This window comes from Procambarus clarkii, chromosome 20 (assembly GCF_040958095.1).
Source record: "Procambarus clarkii isolate CNS0578487 chromosome 20, FALCON_Pclarkii_2.0, whole genome shotgun sequence".
Lineage (NCBI taxonomy): Eukaryota > Metazoa > Arthropoda > Malacostraca > Decapoda > Cambaridae > Procambarus > Procambarus clarkii.
In genome coordinates, this window is record NC_091169.1 from 48,275,951 (window position 1) to 48,295,693 (window position 19,743).

The following is a 19,743-nucleotide window of genomic DNA, read 5'->3' on the forward strand; positions in this document are numbered from 1 at the left end:
TTTTTATAGTTCATGATCATGTCTGACAGGATGTTGAGGTGCAATAATATATTGAACACTCGGTCACAACATCCTGCCAGAGTATATTGTTCAGTCTGTTGAGCGATACATGTGAGGTGAGACGATACTGCCGGTTTTATCGAATCATTCAGGGAAAAGAGAAGGTCACGTTAGTACAACAGTGTTGACTTTTCCTGTGACCTTAGCCTTTGACCTTGGCGCCCTAGACCCTGGGTTAAATGACCTTGAACTGACCCGGTAAACAAGCAGTTTGACCTAAAGACCCCCCAGAGTCTTCTCAACCTGACCATTGGTGCTGTGTTTTCCTTGAGCAAATGCCCTCAGTATTCGTCCCAGGGGGCGAGTGTGTGTTCCCAGGAGAGTCCGTGTTTGGCTTACGTTGAGAAAGGTAAACATTGCTGTGGCTGCAGGCTGTATCGGGGTGGTTGGCCTGGAGGGGGTCGCTGCCTGCCTCGGTCTGCTTCGGCCTGCCTCGGCCTGCCTCGCATACCTCAAAATATCCTACGCTTACACATGGCACATTATAATACATGTTATTTAAACTCTTTCCATGGAGGTCTTGGATGACACGACCCACGAAGCTCCAAGCTGCTCCCTTAATGCCGGTCAGCCACGTACGTCTGGCAGCGGATAGGGCCCGGGGCCAGGGTATATATACCGTGACACAGACGTCCTGTCCTCTGAGGCCCTGACGTCCTTGCGTGACCTGTGGTATAGAGCCAGTCAGTCAGGACGAGACGGAGAGCGTTGGTATCACCGTCCGGCTGCGCGACAGAAACAAAGTTGTATCTTAGGCCCTCGCTGCTCCTCGAGTGAAGGACGAGTATATTAGTGTGGCTCCTCCAGGCCGGAACACCAACATAAGGTACAGCACCCAATTAACATCATTTCTCCTTAATAACTCATTGTAAACTCTCACCACTGACACCACCTCATCCGGTACTCAGCTTTGACGGTCCATTGATACGAGTTGGTACTTTCTGGTGGTCCATCACTACATGCTGGTACTTTGTGGTGGTCCATCACTACATGTTGGTACTTTGTGGTGGTCCATCACACACGTTGGTCCTTTCTGGCGGTCCATCACTACATGTTGGTACTTTCTGGTGGTCCATCACTACATGTTGGTACTTTGTGGTGGTCCATCACTACATGTTGGTACTTTGTGGTGGTCCATCACACACGTTGGTCCTTTCTGGCGGTCCATCACTACATGTTGGTACTTTCTGGCGGTTCATCACACACGTTGGTACTTTCTGGCGGTCCATCACTACTTGTTGGTACTTTGTGGTGGTCCATCACTTCATGTTGGTACTTTCTGGTGGTCCATCACTACATGTTGGTACTTTCTGGTGGTCCATCACTACATGTTGGTACTTTGTGGTGGCCCATCTCTACATGTTGGTACTTTCTGGTGGTCCATCACACACGTTGGTACTTTCTGGCGGTCCATCACTACTTGTTGGTACTTTCTGGTGGTCCATCACACATGTTGGTCCTTTCTGGCGGTCCATCACTACATGTTGGTACTTTCTGGTGGTCCATCACTACATGTTGGTACTTTCTGGTGGTCCATCACTACATGTTGGTACTTTGTGGTGGTCCATCACACACGTTGGTCCTTTCTGGCGGTCCATCACTACATGTTGGTACTTTCTGGTGGTCCATCTCTACAAGTTGGTACTTTGTGGTGGTCCATCACTACATGTTGGTACTTTGTGGTGGTCCATCACTACATGTTGGTACTTCCTGGTGGTCCATCACTACATGTTGGTACTTTCTGGTGGTCCATCACACACGTTGGTCCTTTCTGGCGGTCCATCACTACATGTTGGTACTTTGTGGTGGTCCATCTCTACATGTTGGTACTTTGTGGTGGTCCATCACTACATGTTGGTACTTTCTGGTGGTCCATCACACACGTTGGTCCTTTCTGGCGGTCCATCACTACATGTTGGTCCTTTCTGGTGGTCCATCTCTACATGTTGGTACTTTGTGGTGGTCCATCACTACATGTTGGTACTTTCTGGTGGTCCATCTCTACATGTTGGTACTTTCTGGCGGTCCATCACTACATGTTGGTACTTTCTGGTGGTCCATCTCTACATGTTGGTACTTTGTGGTGGTCCATCACTACATGTTGGTACTTTCTGGTGGTCCATCACTACATGTTGGTACTTTCTGGTGGTCCATCACTACATGTTGGTACTTTCTGGTGGTCCATCTCTACATGTTGGTACTGTGTGGTGGTCCATCACTACATGTTGGTACTTTCTGGTGGTCCATCACTTCATGTTGGCACTTTCTGGTGGTCCATCTCTACATGTTGGTACTTTCTGGTGGTCCATCTCTACATGTTGGTACTTTGTGGTGGTCCATCTCTACATGTTGGTACTTTCTGGTGGTCCATCTCTACATGTTGGTACTTTGTGGTGGTCCATCACTACATGTTGGTACTTTCTGGTGGTCCATCTCTACATGTTGGTACTTTCTGGCGGTCCATCACTACATGTTGGTACTTTCTGGTGGTCCATCACTACATGTTGGTACTTTCTGGTGGTCCATCACACACGTTGGTCCTTTCTGGCGGTCCATCACTACATGTTGGTACTTTGTGGTGGTCCATCTCTACATGTTGGTACTTTGTGGTGGTCCATCACTACATGTTGGTACTTTCTGGTGGTCCATCACACACGTTGGTCCTTTCTGGCGGTCCATCACTACATGTTGGTCCTTTCTGGTGGTCCATCTCTACATGTTGGTACTTTGTGGTGGTCCATCACTACATGTTGGTACTTTCTGGTGGTCCATCTCTACATGTTGGTACTTTCTGGCGGTCCATCACTACATGTTGGTACTTTCTGGTGGTCCATCTCTACATGTTGGTACTTTGTGGTGGTCCATCACTACATGTTGGTACTTTCTGGTGGTCCATCACTACATGTTGGTACTTTCTGGTGGTCTATCACTACATGTTGGTACTTTCTGGTGGTCCATCTCTACATGTTGGTACTTTGTGGTGGTCCATCACTACATGTTGGTACTTTCTGGTGGTCCATCACTTCATGTTGGCACTTTCTGGTGGTCCATCTCTACATGTTGGTACTTTCTGGTGGTCCATCTCTACATGTTGGTACTTTGTGGTGGTCCATCTCTACATGTTGGTACTTTCTGGTGGTCCATCTCTACATGTTGGTACTTTGTGGTGGTCCATCACTACATGTTGGTACTTTCTGGTGGTCCATCTCTACATGTTGGTACTTTCTGGCGGTCCATCACTACATGTTGGTACTTTCTGGTGGTCCATCACTACATGTTGGTACTTTCTGGTGGTCCATCTCTACATGTTGGTACTTTCTGGTGGTCCATCTCTACATGTTGGTACTTTCTGGTGGTCCATCTCTACATGTTGGTACTTTCTGGTGGTCCATCACTTCATGTTGGCACTTTCTGGTGGTCCATCTCTACATGTTGGTACTTTCTGGTGGTCCATCTCTACATGTTGGTACTTTCTGGTGGTCTATCACTTCATGTTGGCACTTTCTGGTGGTCCATCTCTACATGTTGGTACTTTCTGGTGGTCCATCACTACATGTTGGTACTTTCTGGTGGTCCATCTCTACATGTTGGTACTTTGTGGTGGTCCATCACTACATGTTGGTACTTTCTGGTGGTCCATCACTCCATGTTGGCACTTTCTGGTGGTCCATCACTACATGTTGGTACTTTCTGGTGGTCCATCTCTACAAGTTGGTACTTTGTGGTGGTCCATCACTACATGTTGGTACTTTGTGGTGGTCCATCACTACATGTTGGTACTTTGTGGTGGTCCATCACTACATGTTGGTACTTCCTGGTGGTCCATCACTACATGTTGGTACTTTCTGGTGGTCCATCACACACGTTGGTCCTTTCTGGCGGTCCATCACTACATGTTGGTACTTTGTGGTGGTCCATCTCTACATGTTGGTACTTTGTGGTGGTCCATCACTACATGTTGGTACTTTCTGGTGGTCCATCACACACGTTGGTCCTTTCTGGCGGTCCATCACTACATGTTGGTCCTTTCTGGTGGTCCATCTCTACATGTTGGTACTTTGTGGTGGTCCATCACTACATGTTGGTACTTTCTGGTGGTCCATCTCTACATGTTGGTACTTTCTGGCGGTCCATCACTACATGATGGTACTTTCTGGTGGTCCATCACTACATGTTGGTACTTTCTGGTGGTCCATCTCTACATGTTGGTACTTTGTGGTGGTCCATCACTACATGTTGGTACTTTCTGGTGGTCCATCTCTACATGTTGGTACTTTCTGGCGGTCCATCACTACATGTTGGTACTTTCTGGTGGTCCATCACTACATGTTGGTACTTTCTGGTGGTCCATCTCTACATGTTGGTACTTTCTGGTGGTCCATCTCTACATGTTGGTACTTTCTGGTGGTCCATCTCTACATGTTGGTACTTTCTGGTGGTCCATCACTTCATGTTGGCACTTTCTGGTGGTCCATCTCTACATGTTGGTACTTTCTGGTGGTCCATCTCTACATGTTGGTACTTTCTGGTGGTCTATCACTTCATGTTGGCACTTTCTGGTGGTCCATCTCTACATGTTGGTACTTTCTGGTGGTCCATCACTACATGTTGGTACTTTCTGGTGGTCCATCACTACATGTTGGTACTTTCTGGTGGTCCATCACTACATGTTGGTACTTTGTGGTGGTCCATCACACACGTTGGTCCTTTCTGGCGGTCCATCACTACATGTTGGTACTTTCTGGTGGTCCATCTCTACAAGTTGGTACTTTGTGGTGGTCCATCACTACATGTTGGTACTTTGTGGTGGTCCATCACTACATGTTGGTACTTTGTGGTGGTCCATCACTACATGTTGGTACTTCCTGGTGGTCCATCACTACATGTTGGTACTTTCTGGTGGTCCATCACACACGTTGGTCCTTTCTGGCGGTCCATCACTACATGCTGGTACTTTGTGGTGGTCCATCTCTACATGTTGGTACTTTGTGGTGGTCCATCACTACATGTTGGTACTTTCTGGTGGTCCATCACACACGTTGGTCCTTTCTGGCGGTCCATCACTACATGTTGGTCCTTTCTGGTGGTCCATCTCTACATGTTGGTACTTTGTGGTGGTCCATCACTACATGTTGGTACTTTCTGGTGGTCCATCTCTACATGTTGGTACTTTCTGGCGGTCCATCACTACATGTTGGTACTTTCTGGTGGTCCATCTCTACATGTTGGTACTTTGTGGTGGTCCATCACTACATGTTGGTACTTTCTGGTGGTCCATCACTACTTGTTGGTACTTTCTGGTGGTCCATCACTACATGTTGGTACTTTCTGGTGGTCCATCTCTACATGTTGGTACTTTGTGGTGGTCCATCACTACATGTTGGTACTTTCTGGTGGTCCATCACTTCATGTTGGCACTTTCTGGTGGTCCATCTCTACATGTTGGTACTTTCTGGTGGTCCATCTCTACATGTTGGTACTTTGTGGTGGTCCATCTCTACATGTTGGTACTTTCTGGTGGTCCATCTCTACATGTTGGTACTTTGTGGTGGTCCATCACTACATGTTGGTACTTTCTGGTGGTCCATCTCTACATGTTGGTACTTTCTGGCGGTCCATCACTACATGTTGGTACTTTCTGGTGGTCCATCACTACATGTTGGTACTTTCTGGTGGTCCATCTCTACATGTTGGTACTTTCTGGTGGTCCATCTCTACATGTTGGTACTTTCTGGTGGTCCATCTCTACATGTTGGTACTTTCTGGTGGTCCATCACTTCATGTTGGCACTTTCTGGTGGTCCATCTCTACATGTTGGTACTTTCTGGTGGTCCATCTCTACATGTTGGTACTTTCTGGTGGTCTATCACTTCATGTTGGCACTTTCTGGTGGTCCATCTCTACATGTTGGTACTTTCTGGTGGTCCATCACTACATGTTGGTACTTTCTGGTGGTCCATCTCTACATGTTGGTACTTTCTGGTGGTCCATCTCTACATGTTGGTACTTTCTGGTGGTCCATCTCTACATGTTGGTACTTTCTGGTGGTCCATCTCTACATGTTGGTACTTTCTGGTGGTCCATCTCTACATGTTGGTACTTTCTGGTGGTCCATCTCTACATGTTGGTACTTTCTGGTGGTCCATCTCTACATGTTGGTACTTTCTGGTGGTCCATCTCTACATGTTGGTACTTTCAACCAGTTACCGTAATTTTCATTCCGAAACGCTATGGTTGTTAGTGGCTTTTTCAAGAATGTAAGAACACCAATGTTATGTACTCCTGACGGCTGAGTGAACAGCGCTCGGGATTCGTAGTCCTAATGTTCCGGATTCCATTCCCGGCGGAGGTGGAAACAAATGGGCATCGTTTGTTTTACACTAATGCACTTATTTACCTAGCAGTAAATAGGTACCTGGAAGTTAGACAGCTGCTACGGGCACCTTCTTGGGATGGGGGGGGGGGGGGTGTAACAAAACGGAGGCCTGGTCGAGGACCGGGCCGCGGGAACGCTAAGCCCCAAAATCATCTCAAGATAACCTCAAAAAGGTTATTCTCGCAACCCTAATGTACCTCCTTGTATATAAATATATAAATAAATAAATAAACAAATAAATAAATAAATAAAAAGTACTGTAATTTCAGGAGGACGGATTGAGAAGTGGTAAACATTTATCAATTTCAGACTCAAAGGTAAATTTTATTGTGAGGATTTTATCCAATACTCCTCAATGCCATGTACCTCTAATTTTCAAAGTCTTTCGTGAGACACAGTATCAAAAGTTTTACATGAACCAAGGAATGGAATACTGCAATCCATTCTACTGTCAACTGCTTGAAATATACTAGAAAAGAATGAGAGTAAATTTGTTAAACATTAATGACCTTTCGTAAAGCCAAGTTGAAGATTGATTATTATTATGTATTTTAAGGTCAAGACGAATTGATATATTATCGACTCCAACAATTTTCCTATAACAGACGTTAAGCCAATTGACCCTAAAATTTAACCAAAACAAGTTATTTCCTATTTTTAAAAAATCGGCACCACACTGGCAACCCTCCATGATACAGTGCTCCGCTCGACTCTAATGACTTAATAAATTTACGAGACATGGTTATAATGAGAAGCTCCCGGATGCTTGGTCCTAACTCACACCTGCTCGGCCAGTATGATACCCGTAACTAACTCGTCAGAGGTAGACACTCTCGGTAGACTCAGTAGATAAGGACACAAGGTTTCTGTTTCAGACGATGAGACACAATAACACAGCTGAAGACACAATGACCAAACCACTCATCAGAAGATGAAGGAACGACGACGTTCCGGTCCGTCCTGGATCATTATCAAGTCGTGTCTTGACGCACGACCAGATAATGGTCGAGGACGGACCGAAATGTTGTCGTTTCTTCATCTTCTGATGTGCACTTTGGCAGCTCTATATTACTCACATGCATACTTACCCTCAGTTACTCATACACTCATTCTTACCCCTCAACAGATGCAGGGGTCCCAGCTGCTGACGGCGGCGCTGCTGACGGCAACCTTCCTGACGCTCAGCCGACTGACGTTCGCTGCGCCCTTCACATACGTCAACTTCGGGTTGTACACGTGCCCCGCGAACGTCTCGGCTCAGTGCAGCTTGTTCACAGCCATAGTGCCGAAGCTGGCGATCTCCACACACTGCTCGCTCTTCTGTCAGTGTACGGGCTCCGGCGCCGGCCTCATCTTCTCCTGCCCAGCCTTCTTCCTCTTCGATGACACACTAAACATCTGCTTACCCAAGTTTAATGTAAGTCCCTGATGGGGGGGAGGGAGAGAGGGAGAGAGCGAGAGAGAGAATGAGAGATGGAGAGAGCGAGAGAGAGCGAGAGAGAGAGAGAGAGAGAGAGAGAGAGAGAGAGAGAGAGAGAGAGAGAGAGAGAGAGAGAGAGAGAGAGAGAGAGAGAGAGAGAGAGAGAGAGAGAGAGATTATTTGTCTTAACATTTTTATTGATTAAATTAATATAACATATTGCCTAATCAGAGTAATTCAATTAGGTCTTATTTCAGTAAGGATGCTGCTTATATTTATTGCCACACAACACAGAGGATCTACATAAGACAATACGTCTAAATTGTAGATTTATAAGTAAATATATATATGGAAGAGAGTACCATTACCCTTAGCCTCGGAGGAAACCACACATAACGCATTAGAGGGAATGTTTACGTCCCCTCCAATACAGTTTCTGTGCTTTTCTCCTACCATCCCCTTCCTTTTTTGTGCTTTATTATATATTTAAAGGTTACAAAATATACATTGGATGATACAATGAATTACACCAACGCTCACTGGTAAGGTGGTTACGCCAGGGGGGGGGGGTGATCCCTGTGGGATGGGGGGGGCACAAATGATCGAAAAAATTATTTATATCTATGCCTCCTTTAGGGAATAACTCCCTTCTTCAGTAATCTCTCTATCTCTCTTTTTTATTAACACATTTAAGTACATCTGCATTTGTGCAGCTGCCCTAGACTGTATGAAGGGGAGCACAGTGTGCTAAAAAGCTAGCTACGTGGTGTTAAAAATCCCCATTATACAGGATGGTTAGTCATACAGAGGCATGTGATAAGTAGTCTGCACTGGCAGACTCTGGGTGCATTATGAGGATATCTTCAAGAGCACAAGAATGAATTAGGAAACAGTGATACTAAAAGTCCCCATCTCACAGGATGGTTAGTCATACAGGGCCATATGTTCAGCAGCCTGCACTGGCAAATTTTGGGTGCAATATGAGGATATCTTCAAGAACACGAGAGTGAATAAATTGCAAAGCTCTAGGTACCTCGTGCCAACTGGACTGAATGGTCTAATAACTGGGCATTCGGTGATGTAGTGTGGGAGATCATGCCGCAGTTCCTGCTCACAGAGTTTGCACCTGGAGTGCTCAGGATTGAGAGATCCTTCACTTGTAGCCTCCTGCCACAGGTAACGGTAACCCAACCTGATCCTGGCAACCACTGTGTCGCATAGTCTGGTCGACGTTTTGTGTTGCCCATAAACATTGGTTTCAGACCTGAACAAATCATAGTTTTTATACTGGTGTTTTCAGGTCGTTGAGAGTCAGTAATTTCTCTCCTGTCAGACCTGAGTGTTTGGAACAATACAGTGTTGACAGCAGAGATGGGGATACCTTGGTCTAATTCAACTTCATCTTTGTTACACGCTAATTTGGCTGCAATGTCTGTCTCATTATGATGGGTTATATTTATGTGTGATGGTGTCCATATAAAGGAGATTCGAAACCCTTTACTCTGTGCAACGATTAGGTCATTTATAATTGGTAGTTTGAGGTTCTTGCTGTCGATCTTCCAGGAGAAGTTTCCGATTGCTCGAAGAACAGACTTTGAATCACAAAATATTATTCCTCCTCCAATGTTATTTTTTTAATGTACTGGTAGCTAGTTGTACTGACGCTAGTTCTGCTTGTGTGGAGGTCAGCCCGTTGTTAACCTGACACTGAGAGTCTGTGTGTAAATATTATTTCTATAAAACCTACATGCTGCTGCAGTCCGTCCAGTAGAGGATTGGACTGAATCGTCGGTGTAGACACAGTGCTCGTGAGATCTTAAATTCTCGATGGAGGAGGCAATTGTTTCAAGTGTGACAGCTTTGAGAAGAGCAAGATTCTCATTACCTTTCTTGATGACAGGTGTGTATGATACTTGAATGGTGGGGTACAAATAATGAGGAATATCAGAGACATGTAGATTGCACTTAAAAGGAATGTTGAGTATGATGAGATTATAGGCATTGTTGCTCAGCCATTTACTGGGAGTAAATACTGGGAATCGGTATATTAACACCAGTCAATAGGGTGTTAACAGCATTGAATAATTTGTCTCTGAGCAATGCAGGAGATGTAGGGTCTCTCATGACTTTAAGGCAATAGATCATGCTGACTTGCATGATTCTCTCTAGTATGGTTGGAAGCTTCAGTTCTTCCCAAATGTTGACGATTCTTGTGCATCTTGGGGCACCAAGAATTATCCTCATGGCTTCATTCTGTACAACTCTCTCAAAAAGTGAGGAAATCTTAGGGTTCGTTCAGCCACCTCTCACCAATTTGGCTGGTTGGGTCACTACTGCCCCCCCCCCCCCCCTCCAACCTTAATAAGAATGTTACGACTGATTCCAAACAGATAATGTCCGTCCCGTACCGCGGACCATTCACCCTGCAAACATGGGTCAGGGTGGTCCCGAGTATCTGGCCAGACAGACACACTCTCACTCCTATGGGTATCGTAGGAGGGGGCACACGGCGAAGCTTGGATGGTCTCACGCATCACCCCCATTCCACCCCTTTCTTTTGCTCCCTCTATACATCCCCCTCCTTCCTTCCTTCCCCTCCCCCCCCCCCTTTCCTCTCCTAAGTGTCTCCCTTTCTTCCCTCCCCTACCCTCGACCCTCCCACTCTCACTCCCCCTCCTCTCCTACCTCGAACAGACAGATATTTCCATGTATTATATATAGAAGAGTTACTCGGCTGCACTCGGGCCTCTTACCACCCTTTCCTAACTCTTCCCCATATCTCCTTGACCACCTCTCCCCACTCCCATTGCCCCCTCCCTTTCCCCTCCCTCTCTCCCCATTCTCTCAGAAAATGTATTATTATGAAGCGCTGTATCAACGGCCCCTCCAGAAAATATATTAATGCAGTCGCTAAAAACTCTAGGGTAATCACACTCAATATTTCACACGGATCCATGAATATCACATTTTGTATCTATATAAATAAAAATAGAAATGTTTGAATGTTTGTTCAAAATCGCTAATCTCCGAAAATTCTTCACCGATTGCTTTGAAATTTTCGCACAATGTTCTACTCGCGTCCGAGCGGGTTTTTATAGACATACTATATTGATGTCACGTCTATGACAAAAAAAAAACTTTTTTTTTTTTTTAAACTGTTTTTCATGTGAGAGAAATCTTCGAAACCTCTTTACCGATTGCTTTGAAATTTTAACACGACGTTGCATTCGAATAGGCGCGGGTTTTTATATACCTACTATATACATGCCTTACCTGTGACAGGAAAAAACATGCTTTTTTTGAAAAACAGCGCCATCTGTTACACATCAGAGCAACACACGCTGTAATCTCCCAAAGTTCCTCATCGATTGCTTTCAAATTCTGACAAAGTTCCATTCGAATATGCGCGTGTTTTTATATACCTACTATATAGATGCCACACCTGTGACAGATAAAAACATGTTTTTTCAAAAACAGCCTCATCTGTTGCATGTAATAGCAACACACACGCTATTCTAAATATGTTACAAATTCCATTTCAATGTTTCCGATTGCATTGATAAATTTAATTTTCATAGATTTCGATTTATTTGAATTTTTATTGAATTGTTTTATGTGACATTGTCTTGGAATTGAGCTGTGTTGTTTACCATACCGTTCATTTCGTAAGTATAAGTATAGATGTCACACCTGTGACAGGTAAAAACATTCTTTTTTTTTTAAGAAACAGTGCCATCTGTTGCACGTAAGAGGCACACACGCTATACTAAATATAGTACGTTTCCATTTCAATGTTTCCGATTGCATTGACAAATTCAATTTTCATACATTTCGATTTATTTTCATGTTGATCTAATTATTTTGTGTGACAATGTGTTGGAATTGAGCTGTGTTGTTTACCATACCGTTCATTTCGTGAGAATAGTTTATTTTTTTTATTTTTTCATTGTTTTTCATTTTGTTTTTTAATTGTTTTTAATATTTTAATATTTCAGTGATGGGAACATAACATCATTTGATGTTCCCAATTTTCTGATGGGAACATCAGATCATTTGGGAATGCAATGGACGAGGGCGTGGGGAATAGTGGGGAGGACGAGGGGGAGCGGGAGTGGGGGATGGTGGGGAGGAGAGGACAGGGGAATGGAGAGTGGTGGGGAGGGCAAGGGACAGTGAAAGGGGGATGGTGGGGAGGACGAGGGGACGGGGGAAGACGAGGGGACAGGGGAGGAGGGAAATGGTAAGGAGGACGAGGGGACGGAGTGGGGAATGGTTAGAAGGATGAGGGGATGGTGGAGGGGGGAATGGTGGGGAGGATTGGGAGACGGGGAGGGTTGCTGTTGCTGAGCCACAGCAACGCGTGGCCGGGTACAGCTAGTATGATAATATTTATTCAGGCATTTAACTTAGGCCCGACCCCACCCCACCTGTGTCGGTCCCGCACTCCAGGCCATTCCCCCTGCAAAGTTTGGAGAATCTAGCCCCATGCTCTAACTTTGGACAGACAGACAGACAGACAGACAGACAGGGGACAGAGATAGAGACAGACAGGTCTTTGCGTATTTCTTAATTCTTATAACTCTGAAGAAATCAATTTAATAATATTTATAGTTGTTAATCATTGCATTACAGAGTCCAAGGATTCAGTCTGAATCCCTTCTCCTGTAAGCTTCATTGGCCAATCAGTCTCCAAAGTGATGGTTTCCAATCCCAACATGGGATTAAAGCCACACAAATTTTGTAAAAAAATCATTATCGTTGGTAAAAAAAAAAACATTACATTTAATATTACAAGTATTACTTGAAACATCAGTCGTGATGGGTTGCTTAAAAAGCAATTTTTATCACAAAAACAAACACTTCACCCCCTTGAGGTCCTCAGTGGTAAGATAACTACCCAACTGCTTAGTTTGTGTGTTGTTTGTCCAGTCGCTCAGCTTTGTGTTCCAGACAGGGTTATATTTGCACTTGCACGAACCACCTGTTCGACCTGTACTTAACAGCACAGTATCTTCCGTAAAGGCAGAGAGAGAGAGAGAGAGAGAGAGAGAGAGAGAGAGAGAGAGAGAGAGAGAGAGAGAGAGAGAGAGAGAGAGAGAGAAAGAGCGAGAGAGAGAAAGAGCGAGAGAGAGAGAGAGAGAGAGAGAGAGAGAGAGAGAGAGAGAGAGAGAGAGAGAGAGAGAGAGAGAGAGAGAGAGAGAGAGAGAGAGAGAGAGAGAGAGGGGGAGCTGGCATACATGTTTGTCCCACCTATCACACAGCTATCTTGAGATGATTTCGGGGCTTAGCGTCCCCGCGGTCCGGTCCTCGACCAGGCCTCCTTTTTGTTACACACACCCAGGAAGCAGCCTGTAGCAGCTCTCTAACTCCCAGGTACCTATTTACTGCTAGGTAACAGGGGGCATCAGGGTGACAGAAACTCTGCCCATTTGTTTCCGCCCCACCGGGGATTGAACCCGGAACTTTATGACTATGATTCCCGAGCGCGGTCCACTCAGCTGTCAGACCCCTCTTCCTGGTATAATCATTGTCCCACCTGTCAGACAACTGGTATACTTGTTCCTCCCAAGGTCCTGAAGGTGACGCACTTCTCTCTGCCATAACAGCTCTCGTGAGAACAACAGCTCTCGTGAGAACAACAGCTCTCGTGAGAACAACAGCTCTCGTGAGAACAACAGCTCTCGTGAGAACAACAGCTCTCGGGAGAACAACAGCTCTCGTGAGAACAACAGCTCTCGTGAGAACAACAGCTCTCGTGAGAACAACAGCTCTCGGGAGAACAACAGCTCTCGTGAGAACAACAGCTCTCGTGAGAACAACAGCTCTCGTGAGAACAACAGCTCTCGTGAGAACAACAGCTCTCGTGAGAACAACAGCTCTCGTGAGAACAACAGCTCTCGTGAGAACAACAGCTCTCGTGAGAACAACAGCTCTCGTGAGAACAACAGCTCTCGGGAGAACAACAGCTCTCGTGAGAACAACAGCTCTCGTGAGAACAACAGCTCTCGTGAGAACAACAGCTCTCGGGAGAACAACAGCTCTCGTGAGAACAACAGCTCTCGTGAGAACAACAGCTCTCGTGAGAACAACAGCTCTCGTGAGAACAACAGCTCTCGTGAGAACAACAGCTCTCGGGAGAACAACAGCTCTCGTGAGAACAACAGCTCTCGTGAGAACAACAGCTCTCGTGAGAACAACAGCTCTCGTGAGAACAACAGCTCTCGTGAGAACAACAGCTCTCGTGAGAACAACAGCTCTCGTGAGAACAACAGCTCTCGTGAGAACAACAGCTCTCGTGAGAACAACAGCTCTCGTGAGAACAACAGCTCTCGTGAGAACAACAGCTCTCGTGAGAACAACAGCTCTCGTGAGAACAACAGCTCTCGTGAGAACAACAGCTCTCGTGAGAACAACAGCTCTCGTGAGAACAACAGCTCTCGTGAGAACAACAGCTCTCGTGAGAACAACAGCTCTCGTGAGAACAACAGCTCTCAAGAACAGTATAACAAATGAAGACCAGCCGCTAGAGTCACGAGAACACTGTACAGTCGACATTTAGGGAATAACAACAATTGGGTATTTTGTAATCACTGATGAAATGTTACCATAAATGACCGCAGGACTGGCTGGCATAAATGGCATATTAATGGCATAAATGGCTGTGAAACACTAATATGGCGACGTTGCCCAACCACTTGGACTGGACGGTAGGGCGACGGTCTCGCGTCATGCAGGTCGGCGTTCAATCCCGACCGTCCAAGTGGTTGGGCACCATTCCTTTCCCCCGTCCCATCCCAAATCCTTACCCTGACCCCTTCCCAGTGCTATATAGTCGTAATGGCTTGACGCTTTGTGCTGATACTTCCCTCTTTCCCATCCCCTTGTACTGATGGGAACTCTGTGCTTCTCCTCTCCAGGTGAACTGTGGCGACCGTCCCAACACCTGAGTGGCTAGTCCTCACTCTCTACCACATTCCATCTGTCTGCCACCACACCCCGGCAGTCTCCACCACACCCAGGCAGTCTCCACCACACCCCGGCAGTCTCCACCACACCCAGGCAGTCTCCACCACACCCCGGCAGTCTCCACCACACCCCGGCAGTCTCCACCACACCCAGGCAGTCTCCACCACACCCAGGCAGTCTCCACCACACCCAGGCAGTCTCCACCACACCCCGGCAGTCTCCACCACACCCCGGCAGTCTCCACCACACCCCGGCAGTCTCCACCACACCCAGGCAGTCTCCACCACACCCAGGCAGTCTCCACCACACCCAGGCAGTCTCCACCACACCCAGGCAGTCTCCACCACACCCAGGCAGTCTCCACCACACCCAGGCAGTCTCCACCACACCCAAGAAGCCTCCACCACACCCAAGAAGCCTCCACCACACCCCGGCAGTCTCCACCACCCCCAAGAAGCCTCCACCACACCCAAGAAGCCTCCACCACACCCAAGAAGCCTCCACCACACCCAAGAAGCCTCCACCACACCCAAGAAGCCTCCACCACACCCAGGCAGTCTCCACCACCCGTCATAAGCAAAATTTAGACCCCATTAAATTCCACTAACCCAATCAAGCTAACAGACTTTCACATATCCCTGCAAATCTAAAAATGATTCAATCCAAAATGTGGCCAAGAATCATGGATATGCAGGATTATTTATCAAATAATCAATTTTAACATTTATAAATGACTTATACTTGGAGATTCCTTACACATGCAGACGAGGAGTCACAATAACGTGGCTGAAATATGTTGACCAGACCAAATACTAGAAGGTGAAGGGACGACGACGTTTCGGTCCGTCCTGGACCATTCTCACAATCGACTTGAGAATGGTCCAGGACGGACCGAAACGTCGTCGTCCCTTCACTTTCTAGTGTGTGGTCTGGTCAACATTACTTATACATTAATTGTTATTGTTTAAGTTTAATGTTTTTGTTCCTATTATAATGAAACAAATATACAAAAATTTGTCTTTTGTTTGACACTCTTTACAAAGGAACCATTAGTGGTACACTGGCAGAGTCAACACTGTGGGGTACACTGTCACAGTCAGCACTGTGTGATACACTGTCACAGTCAACACTGTGGGGTACACTGTCACAGTCAGCACTGTGGGGTACACAGTCACAGTCAACACTGTGTGGTACACTGTCACAGTCAACACTGTGGGGTACACTGTCACAGTCAACACTGTGGGGTACACTGTCACAGTCAACACTGTGGGGTACACTGTCACAGTCAACACTGTGGGGTACTCTGTCACAGTCAACACTGTGGAGTACACTGTCACAGTCAACACTGTGGGGTACACTGTCACAGTCAACACTGTGGGGTACACTGTCACAGTCAGCACTGTGTGGTACACTGTCACAGTCAGGACTGTGTGGTACATTGTCACAGTCAACACTGTGTGGTACACTGTCACAGTCAACACTGTGGGGTACACTGTCACAGTCAGCACTGTGTGGTACACTGTCACAGTCAACACTGTGGGGTACACTGTCACAGTCAGCACTGTGTGGTACACTGTCACAGTCAGGACTGTGTGGTACACTGTCACAGTCAGGACTGTGTGGTACACTGTCACAGTCAGCACTGTGAGGTACACTGTCACAGTCAGGACTGTGTGGTACACTGTCACAGTCAACACTGTGGGGTACACTGTCACAGTCAACACTGTGGAGTACACTGTCACAGTCAACATTGTGGGGTACACTGGTCACAGTCAGCACTGTGTGGTACACTGTCACAGTCAACACTGTGGAGTACACTGTCACAGTCAACACTGTGGGGTACACTGTCACAGTCAACACTGTGGGGTACACTGTCACAGTCAGCACTGTGTGGTACACTGTCACAGTCAGGACTGTGTGGTACACTGTCACAGTCAACACTGTGTGGTACACTGTCACAGTCAACACTGTGTGGTACACTGTCACAGTCAGCACTGTGTGGTACACTGTCACAGTCAACACTGTGGGGTACACTGTCACAGTCAGCACTGTGTGGTACACTGTCACAGTCAGGACTGTGTGGTACACTGTCACAGTCAGGACTGTGTGGTACACTGTCACAGTCAGCACTGTGTGGTACACTGTCACAGTCAGGACTGTGTGGTACACTGTCACAGTCAACACTGTGTGGTACACTGTCACAGTCAACACTGTGTGGTACACTGTCACAGTCAACACTGTGGGGTACACTGTCACAGTCAGCACTGTGGGGTACACTGTCACAGTCAGCACTGTGTGGTACACTGTCACAGTCAGGACCGTGTGGTACACTGTCACAGTCAACACTGTGTGGTACACTGTCACAGTCAACACTGTGGGGTACACTGTCACAGTCAACACTGTGTGGTACACTGTCACAGTCAACACTGTGGGGTACACTGTCACAGTCAGCACTGTGTGGTACACTGTCACAGTCAGGACTGTGTGGTACACTGTCACAGTCAGGACTGTGTGGTACACTGTCACAGTCAGCACTGTGTGGTACACTGTCACAGTCAACACTGTGTGGTACACTGTCACAGTCAGCACTGTGTGGTACACTGTCACAGTCAACACTGTGTGGTACACTGTCACAGTCAACACTGTGTGGTACACTGTCACAGTCAGGACTGTGTGGTACACTGTCACAGTCAACACTGTGTGGTACACTGTCACAGTCAGGACTGTGTGGTACACTGTCACAGTCAGGACTATGTGGTACACTGTCACAGTCAGCACTGTGTGGTACACTATCACAGTCAACACTGTGGGGTACACTGTCACAGTCAACACTGTGGGGTACACTGTCATAGTCAACACTGTGGGGTACACTGTCACAGTCAACACTGTGTGGTACACTGGTCACAGTTAACACTGTGGGGTACACTGTCACAGTCAACACTGTGTGGTACACTGTCACAGTCAACACTGTGTGGTACACTGTCACAGTCAGCACTGTGTGGTACACTGTCACAGTCAGCACTGTGTGGTACACTGTCACAGTCAGGACTGTGGGGTACACTGTCACAGTCAGCACTGTGTGGTACACTGTCACAGTCAGGACTGTGTGGTACACTGTCACAGTCAGCACTGTGTGGTACACTGTCACAGTCAGCACTGTGTGGTACACTGTCACAGTCAGGACTGTGTGGTACACTGTCACAGTCAGGACTGTGTGGTATACTGTCACAGTCAGCACTGTGGGGTACACTGTCACAGTCAGCACTGTGGGGTACACTGTCACAGTCAGCACTGTGGGGTACACTGTCACAGTCAGCACTGTGGGGTACACTGTCACAGTCAGCACTGTGTGGTACACTGTCACAGTCAGGACTGTGTGGTACACTGTCACAGTCAGCACTGTGTGGTACACTGTCACAGTCAGGACTGTGTGGTACACTGTCACAGTCAACACTGTGTGGTACACTGTCACAGTCAACACTGTGCGGTACACTGTCACAGTCAACACTGTGGGGTACACTGTCACAGTCAACACTGTGTGGTACACTGGTCACAGTTAACACTGTGGGGTACACTGTCACAGTCAACACTGTGTGGTACACTGGTCACAGTTAACACTGTGTGGTACACTGTCACAGTCAACACTGTGGGGTACACTGGTCACAGTACTGTGTGACCTACAAGAACATTAAAAAAATATTGGAGGAATAATAATATTTTGTGATTCAAAGTTTGCTCTTCAAGCAATCGAAAACTTCTCCAGGAAGATCGACAGCAAGAACCTCATACTACTAATTATAAATGACCTAATCGCTGCACAGAGTAAAGGGTTTTGAATCTCCTTTGTATGGACACCATCACACATAAATATAACCTATCATAATGAGACAGACATTGCAGCCAAATTAGCGTGTAACAAAGATAAAGTTGAATTAGACCAAGGTATCCCCATCTCTGCTGTCAACGCTATCTTGTACCAAACACTCAAGTCTGATAGGAGAGAAATTACTGACTCCAAACGACCTGAAAGCATCTATATAGAAAGCCAGTATAAAAATGATTTGTTCAGATCTGAAACCTATGTTTATGGGCAGCACAAAACGTGGATCAGTCTGTGCGACACAGTGGTTGCCAGGATCAGGTTGGGTTACCGTTACCTGTGGCAGGTGGCTACTGGTAACGGATCTCCCAATCCTGAGCACTCCAGGTGCAAACTCTGTGAGCAGGAACTGGGGCATGAGCTTGCACACTACATCACCGAATGCTATCAGACCTTTCAGACTAGTTGGCATGAGGTACCTAGAGATTTGCAATTACTTTATCCACTCTCGTGTTCTTGACGATATCCTCATAATGCACCCGAAGTCTGCCAGTGCAGGCTACTGAACATATGGCCCTGTATGACTAAGCATCTTGTGTGATGGGGATGTTTTAACATCACGTAGCTAGCTTTTTGACACACTGTGCTCCCCTTCATATAGTCTAGGGCAGCTGCACAAATCCAGATGTACCTAAATTTGTTAATGAAAAATTTGGTCTTCTCTTCGTCAAGTTTATGAACATTATTACTGATGACAAAATGACTTCTAAATTTCTCACGTGGAATGTGAGAAGCGTGCGAAGGACGCTGTTTGAACTACTGATGTACGCTGGTGCCAACAACATTGATGTACTGTGCCTGCAGGAACCATACACTGCAAACACAAAAAATAAAACGCCACCCAAACTCTCAGGTTATGTAGCTTTCTCAAATGTTGGTTCACATGATGTCGGTATCTTGACGTATATTAAAAGTAACCTAGTGTGTAAACATGTTAAAAACCACAAAAGTGACGACTCATATTACCAGCAGTTTCAGATTACTACAGCGACCGGCTTTATTAACTTAGTTAATATATATGTATGGAGCGATCAAATGGTG

At 46.4% G+C, this 19,743-nt stretch overlaps 1 long non-coding RNA gene across 1 annotated transcript; it reads left to right on the plus strand.

Annotated features, from left to right (window-relative positions):
- The first annotated feature begins 716 nt into the window (after positions 1-716).
- On the plus strand, positions 717-15,609 carry LOC138366914 (uncharacterized). Its single transcript, XR_011229253.1, has 3 exons — positions 717-886; positions 7,563-7,853; positions 14,774-15,609. It is a non-coding gene; the product is annotated as an uncharacterized lncRNA (long non-coding RNA).
- The last annotated feature ends 4,134 nt before the right edge of the window (positions 15,610-19,743 follow it).